A 13,030-nucleotide genomic window follows, 5' to 3' on the forward strand; every position below is an offset into this window, starting at 1 on the left:
ACCAAGGGGACATTTCATGAAAAGATGGGCTCAATAAAGGACAGAAATGGTATGACCTAGCAGAAGCAGAAGATATTAAGAAGAGGTGGCAAGAATACACAGAACTGTACAAAAAAGATTTTCATGACCCAGATAATCACGATGGTGTGATCACTCACCTAGAGCCAGACATTCTGGAATGTGAAGTCAAGTGGGCCTTAGGAAGCATCACTATGAACAAAGCTAGTGGAGGTGATGGAATTCCAGTTGAGCTATTTCAAATCCTGAAAGATGATGCTGTGAAAGTGTTGCACTCAATATGCCAGCAAATTTGGAAAACTCAGCAGTGGCCACAGGACTGGAAAAGTTAGTTTTCATTCCAATCCCAAAGAAAGGCGGTGCCAAAGAATGCTCAAACTACCACACAATTGCACTCATCTCACACGCTAGTAAAGTAATGCTTAAAATTCTCCAAGCCAGGCTTCAGCAATATGTGAACCATGAACTTCCAGATGTTCAAGCTGGTTTTAGAAAAGGCAGAGGAACCAGAGATCAAATTGCCAACTTCCACTGGATCATTGAAAAAGCAAGAGAGTCCCAGAAAAACATTTCTGCTTTATTGACTATGCTATCTTTACCAAGTTAATATTTGCAAAACATTTAAATTCTTATAATAATGCCATAATGCCTTGTTCTATCCACTTGTTTCCAACTTATGATGTACTTTTCTGAATTACTGTTCTTCAGGTTTGTCAGAGGACTGGCATAATGGCTACTACTAGTACCTGCATGCATGCTAAGTCACTTCAGTCACATCTGACTCTTTGCGAACCTATGGACTATAGTCTGCAAGTCTCCTTTGTCCACGGAATTCTCCTGGCAAGAATGCAGGAGTGGGTTGCCATGCCCTTCACCAGCATCCTGGGTTGGATCTTCCCAACCCAGGGATTGATCAAACCATGTCTCCCGTGTCTCCTGCATTGCAGGCAGATTTTTTTATTGCTAAGCCACCAGGGAAGCCCTACTACTAGTACATATATAGAGGTTTTATACACACACACACACACACAGACACCCCACATAAATTCTTGAACTATATCTAGAAACTCAAACTCATGTTTTGCTTTGCTGGTATAATGTTTAGGGAAAGCAAGATGTCACTGATACTTTTTATAAATATTCCAATGATGGAAAAATAAATGTCTGTGATATACTTTGAAGTCATTTCTATATGATTTAAAGAAGCATTGGAAAAGCTGGCTTGGCCAGCACTACAACTTCACCTTCTTGGTTTATGTCTCAAAACAACTACTGGTAATAGCAGAGTCAAGAATTTGTACATGGGAATTTGTATAGGAAATAGTGATGATTCTTTCTAACTTCAAAAAGCCACATGGTGTGGAAGGAAACTTCAGTATATAGATTGCCTTGGAATAATTTTTGTGAACTTGAAAGCTCACGTTGTAAAGGTGCCATAAATAGCAACAAGGGACAAACTGGTGTTGGCCATGGAGCATGACTGCACAATGATTTGTAAAATTAATGTTTAATAAAACTAGTTGGGAGCAGGTTTATGGTCATACGTGCATGCTAACTTGCTTCAGTTGTATCTCTTTGCACCCTCTGGTTTGTAGCATGCCAGGCCCTTCTGTCCTTGGGATTCTCCAGGCAAGAATGCTGCAGTGGCTTGCTATGCCCTCCCCCAGAGGATCTTCCCAACCCAGGAACCAAACCAGCATCTCTTATGTCTCCGGCATTGGCAGGCTTGTTCTTTACCACTAGTGCAAACTGGGAAGTTACTGAGCATTTTAAATTTCTGAAAATGCTGTCTTATAGTCTAATTTATGATGCTGTTACTATACTAATATTTACTATTTTAGTTTCAGTTCAGTCACTCAGTCATGTCTGACTCTTTGTGACCCCATGGACTGCAGCATGCCAGGCTTCCCTGTCCATCACAAACTCCCAGACCTTGCTCAAACTCATGTTCATCGAGTCGGTAATGTCATCCAACCATCTCATTCTCTGTTGTCCCCTTCTCCTCCTGCCCTCAATCTTTTCCAGCATCAGGGTCTTTTCAAATGTCAGTTCTTCGCATCAGGTGGCCAAAGTATTGGAGTTTCAGCTTCAGCATCAGTCCTTCCAATGAATATTCAGGGTTGACTTTCTTGAGGACTGACTGGTTTGATCTCCTTGCAGTCAAAGTGACTGTCAAGAGTTTTCTCCAATACCATAGTTCAAAAGCATCATTCTTCAGTGCTCAGCTTTCTTTATAGTCCAACTCTCACATCCATACATGACTAGTGAAAAAAAAACATAGCTTTGACTAGATGGACCTTTGTTGGCAGAGTAATGTCTCTGTTTTTTATATGCTGTCTAGGTTAGTCATAACTTTTCATCCAAGGAGCAAGCATCTTTTAATTTCACGGCTGCAGCCATGAAAATATAATTTTCATCACTATTATACTAAAAAACTAATATACTATTTGCTATATTAGTATAGCAAAACCTAAATCCCACACTACTCAGACGAGAGTGAAAAATATCTAAGACATATGAAAGTGATTTTATCAGTAATTATTTATCTATAATTTAGAAGTCACAATTTACTTTTGTTGGATAACTTGCTCACCTTATCAGACTAACTTTCTATCAAAAATACAGTACTGGTGAGAGTGTAATACAGATGTGAGAAACAATTCTAAACATTAATAAATGCTGACCCAGTTTCATTTTCATGAACCTACAGAGTACCTACAAAGAGTTAACAGAAATTCTGTAGAACAGCCACTCTGCATCACATGTTTTTAATTTTAGGAATATCCATAACCATTTAGGTCAATTTCAAATTATGGCAAAAGAGAATCCAAATGCATGACTGCTATACTGAACTATAATGATTAAATTTTGAAGACTTTCTTTGTTATTGTTATGCTTTAAAACAACTGTTTAGTATAAGTATTCCAGTGATTCTTTCTTTTGCAATTTGAATAAAGATCATCATATGATTTAGAAACAAAGGCGAATTAATATTTCCATTTTCACTGATAAGTGGTGTGAGCATAAAACACAAAGCATACAGATACATTATACTTTCATAAGGAATTTTTTATAGGTATGAAACTCTATCCAGATGTCTAACCCACCAAAATTGATGTGATAATAGGCTTTCCTCTATATATTTTTAAAATTATATATTGTAAGGTATTTTGCTATCCAACACAGCCCAGTTTTAAAAAGTAAAATACCTGTTGAAGAAACAAATGAACAAAGGAAAAGTAAATAGACAATCAGGGTCTACGGCTCATGAATGACTATGGAGTGTGAAGACAAGAGTGGTTCCAGCAATGACTGTCACATTGAAGGCTGAGGAAAAGACTGGGCCCTTTAAAGAACGAAATAGTTCAAGGCAAAAAGAGAAAATGGTTCGGAATTATCTACAAGTTTAAGACGGGTGTGGGAATTATAATTGTTTAAGGGTGTCACTATTCCCCTTAACTAGCCTTATTTTAGATGTCATTTTTCTCCTCACAACACTAAGGATATAGTATGCTCTCAACAAATGTTGACCAAATTGGATTAATTAAAAGCAGGTAGTTTTACAAGTGTCACTAGGAATGAAATCTTCAAGTGGAAAAGTAAGTCTGCAATTTGCAGAAGATTTAAATCTATGGGCCATTTTTGTTTGGTTTTCCCTTACCACAAACTTGGCTTGTATTTCACTAAAAGGGTCTGAGGCTGAAGAAGAGTCACAAAGAGAACTTGGACAAGATAACTTTTCAATACCTAAAAATGTTTGATGTATCATTTATCTACCCAAGTTTCATTTCAGTAGAAATACTAACATTAAAATCATAAACTGCTCTAAGATCAATATTGTTTACCCCCAAATTTAAAAGTAAACCAAGTCACTAAATTATTACTTAAAATTGAAATCTTATTATGATTTATTAAATAATGTTCATATAGTCTATCTTGTTAACATCCTTTCCAAAATACTATCTTTAAAGAACCATCTTTAAAGATAACTTTAAAGAACTATCTTTAAAGATATCTTTAAAGAACTATCTTTAAAGTCTGCATACAAGCTCTTCTCTCTTTAGGTAAAGTTCAAACATATATAACCAGAAGGGTTGTGAATTCATCATTTAAGAAGTTACTGCTTATAGGATGCAGTGTATATGACAATTTCAAGGGGGACCATGCACTACTACATGTATCTGTGGAAACAGATAACAGGGCTTTGTGATAGAAATTCCACGTTTGGCTATTAACTTGTTAAATACAATTTTAATACTAATGTTAAAATATTAAGCTTTAACATTCATGACTTTAGTTTGAGTCATTTTGTCTAAGCTTCGGTGTAATTGCATGGTTGAATTTATTCCAAATGATATAAGGTAGCACAGAACTATGCCCTAAATATGCTAGGGAATTAAATAGATTTCTTGACTATTACGTTTATTTCGTAAATTAAAAAAAAAAAACCTTTGTGCAAATTAGCAGAACGTATGTCAAAAGAGCCAACAATAGGGCTTTATAACTAAGAGTAGCATCCTAGAACTTTCTTTTATAGAGGATTCATGGGGCATTAGAAATTTAAAACACTTAATTTGTGATTCATTCTACAGGAGACTGAAAGCAAGTTTAGAGTCCTAACTAAATTTTATAAGTAGCTTGTATCTTTAAATGATCATGCTTTCTCATAAAAAAAAAAAACCAACTAATTAATGTATTATTAGAAATTTAAAATATTCATATCCAGAGCTTATTTAAATATATATGCCAATTTAAATTACTTTATGACATGAATATTATTATTTTATTAAAATATAAATTATACAAAACACTTCAGAGTAAAACCCTGTTCCACATACTCTTTCCACTTAAAAAATATGTATTCATAGAAAATTAATTCAGGTAATTCTGCATGATAAATTATTAACTGATTTTTAAATTAAAATGTAAAATTAACCACCATATCAAAGATATTTGAGGTTATAATCACTAAGATTTTCCTTTTTCTACATTATTACTTTACTTCACAGTAACAGAACATTGTAACTCCCAAGTACCTGTAGACCATTTGGAGATAAACACTGAGTTTATTCCTTCTTATTATTTCTATTGCCGAGTCCATAACCTGGCAAATTATTCAGAAAATAATTATTGGATTCGCATAAAAGAAAAAATGTGAAAACAACAAGCAATTCTTTGGCACAGTATCTTGTGAGAAGGCAATTATTGGTTTGGCCAAAAAGTTCATTTGGATTTTCCTAAAACATCTTATGGAAAAACCCAAAAGAAATTTTTTTGGCCTATCCCATATTTGAATTCTTGTTTTACAGAAGGGAAATGGTGATACTGAGAAGCTGACTGATTTATCAAGTGTTTTAGTTTGAGGATGTAAATTGATTCCTTTCCACGGTTCTATTGCCCAGTGAAAAAGATATCTGGTGGTCTATTTGCATAAAAAACAAGGAGTCTTGGAAGGAAGCTGTCCCAGGAAAACGGAGAATACATTTCCATAAGTTGTGTACAAGAAAACTACTACCACCAACAACCACATAGCAATAGTGTATAAATCTTTATTATATACCAGGCAGAAGAATAATTAAGAATTTCTCTTCATTCATTATGTACTTGGCACAAAATGATTTCTAAAGTGTATCCCTGTAGAATCTTCACTACAGTTCTGTCAGCTAGATTCCTACTGTATTTTGGGATGAAGTTAAAGAGATGTTTAGGACTAAAATCTGCCTTTCATTTCTTCCTCTACTAAAAGAATTTCAATTCTCTAGGATTTTCTCTCTCACCTTGGAGAGAGAATAGGTCTCTATTCTCTCCTATTCCAAATAGGTCTACTAGGCTGAAGTAGATAATAGATGTGTCCAAAATAACTTGAAGGAATAAAATATGACATAAAATCTTAACATTGTTGAATTAAAAACTATTCTCCAATAGAGGAAAAGGAAGAAATGAAGTTTTGAAAAATTACCATTAAATCTTACAAGTAAAATAAGAGATATTTTTGATGAAGTCTCCAGAAATGATCATGTTTTTACTTAAGGTGAAAATCTATAAATTCTTACTTTATTATAATACACTATTTTATGACAAGAACTGAACACTACACACTATACAAATAAATAAATAAACATATAGATCTATAGATACAGATTTTCAAAAATTTCGATTGCTATCCAAGAGCTTTAATACTATAATAATTAGAAAAATTTTATTGTAGTTGGTAACTTTATGGGCCTTTTTGGGTAACTCCAAAGTGGGCCTTCTCAATGGCACTAGTGGTTAAAAAACCCACCTGCCAATGCAAGAGACATAAGAGACAGGGTTTCAGTCACTGGGTCAGGAAGACCCCCCCTGGAGGAGGGCATGCAGCCCACTCCAGTATTCTTGCCTGGAGAATCCCATGGACAGAGGAGCCTGGCGGGCCACAGTCTATGGGGTCACACAGAGTCACGACTGGAGCAACTTTGTACAACACAGGACAATGTCGCTGATAAAAGGAGGAGCACTGTTAGATAATGACAAATTTTGGTGGAAGAGTCCAGGAGCAAAAGTATATTCTGGGGGAAGAAAAAACCCTTGTTTGATCTCTGTAGTGCAGAGAGTTTTACGGAGGTGAACTGGCACTCATTTTCTTCAAAGTGGGAAACTCTCTCAGCTGGATTCCAGTTAGTTTTTATCTTTTTCAATATAAAATCTATGGTGTAGCCAAATGACAATGATGTTTTCTTTATAGTTCAGTGCCAAAAGAATGACATGCATATTTACAAACTAAGATTAATCAGCTAATTAAATGACACAAAGAAAGCTTATAATTTGGGAACAGACAAAAAGACACTACAGGTGATGTAACACTATAAAGTGATGGTCATAATAATTAAATCATTTGTGCTGTGTTCATCTTCAATGAAAGAATGCATAATCCTCTCTCCCAACTCATATAACATTGCATGGAACACTTAAGCCGGCTACAGATTGGTGGTAACACTGAACTCCTAGAGTGAGGAATAATTAAACTTTAGTAAATCACTCTAAAAGCTTATAAAAGCAAACACCAAAGGCTTACAACTTAGGACTGTGAACTACAAAAAGGGAGATCCCCACCTAAAATCCTAAACAAATTTTGGGAAATGAAATTACAGAGCAGGAGGGTGTGGGGTATTATATTCAGCTCAATCTGATCATTGACTTGAATATTTTTTGCTTGTTTTCAGTTTTGTAAGAATCATCTGTTAAGTAAATTGAGAGTACTTATTTTTGGTAGCAATAAATAAAAAGGAAAATGAAGATAAGAAAGCAAAAGATAGATTAAATTTCCATCACACTGGAAAGTGTGATGAACAGATGCTGAAGGATCTCCTCAGTGGTGAAGTAGATGCAGCTGAAATGGTACTTCACTCATCAGTGTAACTTATTCAAGTAGCTTTTCAGGTTAGTGTCAGAGCTTCAAGGTGAGTGGCACATGGAAGCATGACTATCATCCATACTCACTACTTGTGTTATAGAAATCAAAAGATTAACTCAGAAGAGCCAAGCATCAATCATAAACATTTTGTACAGGTCAATTGAGCCTTGGTTTGGGGTCATGTCCTTATGTCTTTCTGAATTACAATGCTCAACAACCTAATATAACATTAAAACATCTCACAGCAAAAGACAGTTTTGTAACTCTAAGAAATTTAGTGTATCATGAAATTAGAGGCAAAATTGGCTGTAGTCAATTAGGTGTTAAATAGCATTTTCTATAATCTGATGACTAGATTAAGTGTTACACAAGAAAGAAGGACTTTGGATGAAAATCTACCACATACATATTACAATGTGTCCACACCCTCACATTCCAAAGGCCCTACAAAAAGCAAAGAAAATATAGCTATTAGAAATGTGGTAGAAATTAAAATTAAAAATACATTATACCAGCTTCCAAAACTCTGAAGTCTTTTTGGATCTATTTTTTTTAAGTGGAATGTCACGTTTTTCCATGAGTAAAAATAAAAATAAAACATAATCAAAATCTGTACATTGCATGCCATGAAGAGAACTACCACAATCACAACAAATGGTGATACCTCTGAACCTCAAACTATTGTGTATTCAAACATTAATGGGCAAACATTTAAAGAGTATAAAATCCATTCCACCTTGGTGATGCAGAAGCACAGATCCCTTTCCTTCTATCTGCTCCTCCCTGCCAGAAACAAAGTGATGAAGGTTTAACAATAAGGATAAATAAATACACACCTAAAACTATTTTCTTTAGCAATAGCCTTTCTTACCTTACCCAACCTCCTTCCTCCACATAGAGTAAATTTTTGTTAAACAGAAATTTTGATGAAACATAGAGTGTGACATCAGAGATCCAAAACACATTTTTAAATGACAATTGATGCTCCCTAGAGAAGTGATAATCAATGATTCCTGAGTGGGGCAAGAATCCTAAAAGCATAGGACTTAACTGAGTATACAATGTAAGGGGAGAGCAAATCAGAAAGACTGAGGACCAGAGAAATGATTTTAGACTGGGAGTAAGAGAAAGAAAGGAGACATGAGGTGACTCATGAACTTGGGACAAAAATCCACGATCCTGAGAGAGCCTATTAAGTTTTGATATCAGCACTATTTCCAGTAACTAACCTAGATGTCCATTGACAGATGAATGGATAAAGAAGCTGTGGTACATATACACAATGGACTATTACTCAACCATAAAAAGGAATGAATTTGAGTCAGTTCTAGTGACGTGGATGAACCTATGCCTGTTATACAGAGTGAAGTAAATCAGAAAGAGAAAAACAAATATTGCATATTAACACATATATATGGAATCTAGAGAAATGATACTGATGAACCTATTTGTGTGGCAGCAATAGAGACACAGACATAGAGAACAACATTGTGGACACAGCAAGGGAAGGAGAGGGAGGGACGAATTGGGAGAGTAGCATGGAAACATGTATATTACCATATGTAAAATAGATAATCAGTGGGAATTTGCTGTGTCAGACAATAGGAGCTCAACCCAGTGCTCTGTGACAACCTAGATGGGTGGGAGGGAGGTTCAAGAGGGAAGGGACATTTTATACCTATGGCTAACTCTCATTGTTGTATGGCAGAAACAAACACAACAATGTAAAACAATTATCCAGTTAAAAACAAAAACAATTTGCTCTTGCAACCCTTACTATTGCATTAAAGTATCATAATTGCTAATGCATCAGTGTTAAAACTGTTATTAGGGTGCTGAGTAGAGTCCCTTGTGGTGTGAGGAGACCAAAAGCAAGAATGATACCCCATTTTGTTACACAAATATCTAGATGTTGCTTCCCTGTTCCTTCTCTTCCCTGACAGAGCGTGGTCTTTCTCTCTTCCTCCTCTTTCTGTCAAAGCTGCTATAAAAAGTAGACCTGATATTGATCTGCTGTAATAAATTAGATATTAAAAATAATGTGTTCCTTTGAGGTAGAGTCACCTAAAATGTCACCTGAATCATGAAATAAAAGGTAATCCTACCCAGCTAAAATGATTCTAGGTATTAGTGAGACAAGCAACTCTTTGGATAGAATCACCCATTTAGGATCAGAGATGAGTAAACTATTCTATTGTAAATCTATTCTATTTATTAGAAATTTTTTTGACAGCTCTTTTATTCAGCTTATACTAACTCATTATAATCTATCAACAGCTTGATGATCAGGGGTTGAACAGTTGACACTGCTTGGGGAGGAGGGTTTGGACTTCCAGAATGTTCCTGGATCTGAGAATTCCATGTGTTAATCAGAACCTGCACCAAGAAGCAATCCCCATTAGTGGGGGTAGATTTTCAGCAGAATCACCAGTCCCCCTGCAACCTTCTAACACACTTCAAGCCCATAATATGCCCTTCCCAACAAGGCAAATTATGTTGGAATTTTGAAATTCAAATCCCCAACTCACCCTCAACCACATATCTCAGTGGCTCAAGTCTATGTGATTCTGACTATTTTTAAAGGAAAGTATAGTTTCTTATCTCCCCTTGGGAAATCCTCATCTTTTAGAAGAGAAGACAACAACTAGCAATTCTCTTCAAGACAGATGACTATTTCCTAAATGAATCATTAAGAATTCACTGTAAAAAACCTTAGGTTTGCATTAGTTTTCTGTCTGATTTTGAAATAGAAAGAAGGTAAAAGTATATTTAATTTTCATAATCCAAATGTTCATGCTCCAAATATGTCCAAGAAAATGGAACTTTTAACTATTAGAGCACCATCAAGAATTCTTCCAATTTTTATCTGTAAATTAATTAAATCCAAAAGAAACTTCTAATTATATTTTGATAAAATAAAATCTTATTACTAAAAGTGTATCAATGGGGTGAAACAAACAGCAAAAATGACATTAGGAATAGAATGACTTTTAGTTAAACAGATCACTTCTTGGCCTTTTGGCTAAGATCAAGTGTAGTTAAACAGATGACAAAAGTATTTACAAACACCAATTAAAGTGATTATTTATTCTAGAAAGATTCAAGCAAATTATTTAGATCCTCCATCATAGGTTTTTGAAAACCTTATTAATCTTGATTTTTCAGATCTTTAACTGTCTCCATTATGAGAACACCTAGGTTCACCTGAATACCTAATTTTTGTGAGGATGGTAATTGTTATTAAATTTTTACCAAAGACCAGACATCAGAAATAGTCAACTAAATGAAATGATCAGTATTTAAACTTCTGAAACTCTGTAGAGCTTCTTGAGAAAAATAAATCCAAATTGCAACTGGATCAAAGACTGGTGAATAAAATGCCACTACTATTCAACATAGTTTTGGAAGTTTTGGCCACAACAATCAGAGCAGAAAAAGAAATAAAAGGAATCCAGATTGGAAAAGAAGAAGTAAAACTCTCACTGCTTGCACATGACATGATCCTCTATATAGAAAACCCTAAAGACCCCACCAGAAAATTACTAGAGCTAATCAATATAGTAAAGTTGCAGGATATAAAATCAACACACAGAAATCCCTTGCATTCCTATATACTAACAATGAAAAAACAGAAAGAGAAATTAAGGAAACAATACCATTCACCATTGCAACGAAAAGACTAAAATAATTAGGAATATATCTACCTAAAGAAACAAAAGACCTATACATAGAAAACCATAAAACACTGGTGAAAGAAATCAAACAGGACACAGATAGATGGAGAAATATACCGTGTTCATGGATCAGAAGAATCAATATTGTGAAAATGACTATACTACCCAAAGCAATCTATAGATTCAATGCAATCCCTATCAAGCTACCAATGGTATTTTTCACAGAACTAGAACAAATAATTTCACAATTTGTATGGAAATACAAAAAACCTCGAATAGCCAAAGCAATCTTGAGAAAAAAGAATGGAACTGGAAGAATCAACCTGCCTAACTTCAGGCTCTACTACAAAGCCACAGTCATCAAGACAGTATGGTACTGGCACAAAGACAGAAATATAGGTTAGTGGAACAAAATAGAAAGCCCAGAGATAAATCCACACACCTATGGACACCTTATCTTCGACAAAGGAGGCAAGAATATACAATGGAGAAAAAACAATCTCTTTAATAAGTGGTTCTGGGAAAACTGGTCAACCACTTGCAAAAGAATGAAACTAGAACACTTTCTAACACCATACACAAAAATAAACTCAAAATGGATTAAAGATCTAAACGTAAGACCAGAAAGTATTAAACCCCTAGAGGAAAACATAGGCAAAACACTCCCTGACATAAATCACAGAAGGATCCTCTATGACCCACCTCCCAGAATATTGGAAATAAAAGCAAAGATAAACAAATGAGACCTAATTAAAATTAAAAGCTTTTGCACAACAAAGGAAACTATAAGCAAGGTGAAAGGACAGCCTTCAGAATGGGAGAAAATAATAGAGCAAATGGAGCAACTGACAAAGAATCTCAAAAATATACAAGCAACTCCTGCAGCTCAATTCCAGAAAAATAAATGACCCAATCAAAAAATGGGCCAAAGAACTAAACAGACATTTCTCCAAAGAAGACATACAGATGGCTAACAAACACATGAAAAGATGCTCAACATCACTCATTATGAGAGAAATGCAAATCAAAACCACAATGAGGTACCATTTCACGTCAGTCAGAATGGCTGCTATCCAAAAGTCTACAAACAATAAATGCTGGAGAGGGTGTGGAGAAAAGGGAACCCTCTTACACTGTTGGTGGGAATGCAAACTAGTACAGCCACTATGGAGAACAGTGTGGAGATTCCTTAAAAAACTGGAAATAGAACTGCCATATGACCCAGCAATCCCACTCCTGGGCATACACACCAAGGAAACCAGAACTGAAAGAGACACGTGTACCCCAATGTTCATCGCAGCACTGTTTATAATAGCCAGGACATGGAAACAACCTAGATGCCCATCAGCAGATGAATGGATAAGAAAGTTGTGGTACATTTACACAATGGAATATTACTCAGCCATTAAAAAGAATACATTTGAATCAATTCTAATGAGGTGGATGAAACTGGAGCCTATGATACAGAGTGAAGTAAGCCAGAAAGGAAAACACCAATACAGTATACTAATGCATATATATGGAATTTAGAAAGAAGGTAACCCTGTATGCGAGACAGCAAAAGAGACACAGGTGTACAGAACAGTCTTTTGGACTCTGTGGGAGAGGGCGAGGGTGGGATGTTTTGGGAGAATGGCATTGAAACATGTATATTATCATACGTGAAATGAATCGCCAGTCCAAGTTCAATGCATGATACACGGTGCTCAGGGCTGGTGCACTGGGATGACCCAGAGGGATGGGATGGGTAGGGAGGTGGGAGGAGGGTTCAGGATGGGGAACACATGTGCACCTGTGGTGGATTCATGCCAATGTATGGCAAAACCAATACAATATTGTAAAGTAATTAGCTTCCAATTAAAATAAATAAATTTATATTAGAAAAAAAAAAAGACTGGCGAATAAAATGAAAGCCCTAATGGAGTTCTGAGATCACAGAGAACTA

General features: G+C 35.4%; 1 pseudogene; it reads left to right on the top strand.

Annotated features, from left to right (window-relative positions):
* The first annotated feature begins 10,413 nt into the window (after positions 1–10,413).
* LOC122687629 lies at positions 10,414–10,563 on the top strand (annotated as a pseudogene).
* The last annotated feature ends 2,467 nt before the right edge of the window (positions 10,564–13,030 follow it).

The sequence above is a fragment of the Cervus elaphus genome, chromosome 31 (genome assembly GCF_910594005.1).
Source record: "Cervus elaphus chromosome 31, mCerEla1.1, whole genome shotgun sequence".
In the NCBI taxonomy this organism is placed as follows: Eukaryota; Metazoa; Chordata; class Mammalia; order Artiodactyla; family Cervidae; genus Cervus; species Cervus elaphus.